Here is a 1,593-nt window from a genome sequence, read left to right as displayed (position 1 = left end):
GTGGGATCTCTGATGTATTACCTGTTTTTTTGATGGGATCTCTGATGTATTACCTGCCTTTTTGATTTGATCTCTGATGTATTACCTGGTTTTTTTGTGGGATCTCTGATGTATTACCTGCTTTTTTTGTGGGATCTCGGATGTATTACCTGCTTTTTTGTGGGATCTCTGATGTATTACCTGTTTTATTGATGGGATCTTTAATGTTTTACCTGCTTTTTTGTAGGATCTCTGATGTATTATCTGCCTTTTTGTGGGATCTCTGATGTATTACCTGGTTTTGTTATGGGATCTCTGACGTATTACCTGTTTTTTTGATGGGATCTCTGATGTATTACCTGTTTTATTGATGGGATCTTTAATGTTTTACCTGCTTTTTTGTAGGATCTCTGATGTATTATCTACCTTTTTGTGGGATCTCTGATGTATTACCTGGGTTTTTTCTGGGATCTCTGATATATTTCCTGGTTTTTTTTGTGGAATTTCTGATGTATTACCTGTTTTTTGTGGGATCTCTGATTTTTAGCTGTTTTTTTGTTGGATATCTGATGTATTACCTGTTTTTTGTGGGATCTCTGATTTTTTACCTGCCTTCTTGTGGGATCTCTGATGTATTACCTGCTTTTTTGTGGGATCTCTGATATATTACCTGCTTTTTTGTGGGATCTTTGATGTATTACTTGTTTTTTTGTTGGATCTCGGATTTATTTCCTGCTTTTTTGTGGGATCTCTGATGTATTACCTGTTTTTTTGATGGGATCTCTGATGTATTACCTGGGTTTTTTTGGGATCTCTGATGTATTACCTGTTTTTTTTGTGGGATCTCTGATGTATTACCTGTTTTTTGTGGGATCTCTAATGTATTACCTGGTTTTATTGTGGGATCTCTGATGTATTACCTGATTTTTGTGGAATCTCTGATGTATTACCTGTTTTTTGTGGGATCTCTGATGTATTACCTGGGTTATTTTGTGGGATCTCTGATGTATTACCTGCATGTTTGTAGGATCTCTGATGAATTATCTGGTTTTGTTGTGGGATCTCTGCTGTATTACCTGTCCTTTTGTGGGATCTCTGATATATTATCTGTTTTTTTGTGGGATCTCTGATATATTAACTGCTTTTTTTGTTGGATCTCTGATGCATTACCTGCTTTTTTTTGGGGATCTCTGATGTATTATCTGCCTTTTTGTGGGGTCTTTGATTTATTACCTGTTGGTTTTTTTTGTGAGATCTCTGATGTATTACCTGGTTTTGTTGTGGGATCTCTGATGTATTACCTGCTTTTTTTGTGGGATCTCTGATGTAATACCTGTTTTTTGGTGGGATCTCTGATGTGTTATCTGCCTTTTTGTGGGGTCTTTGATGTATTACCTGGTGTGTTTTTTTGTGAGATCTCTGATGTATTACCTGTTTTTGTTGTGGGATCTCTGATGTATTACCTGCTTTTTTTGTGGGATCTCTGATGTAATACCTGTTTTTTGGTGGGATCTCTGATGTGTTACCTGGTTTTTTTTGTGGGATCTCTGATGTATTACCTGGTTTTTTGTGTGATCTCTGATGTATTACCTGGGTTTTTTGTGGGATCTCTGA

Source organism: Mizuhopecten yessoensis, unplaced genomic scaffold (genome assembly GCF_002113885.1).
Source record: "Mizuhopecten yessoensis strain PY_sf001 unplaced genomic scaffold, ASM211388v2 scaffold2423, whole genome shotgun sequence".
NCBI lineage: Eukaryota > Metazoa > Mollusca > Bivalvia > Pectinida > Pectinidae > Mizuhopecten > Mizuhopecten yessoensis.
The sequence above is the reverse complement of the archived record's forward strand: the minus strand, read 5'-3'. Positions refer to the sequence as shown.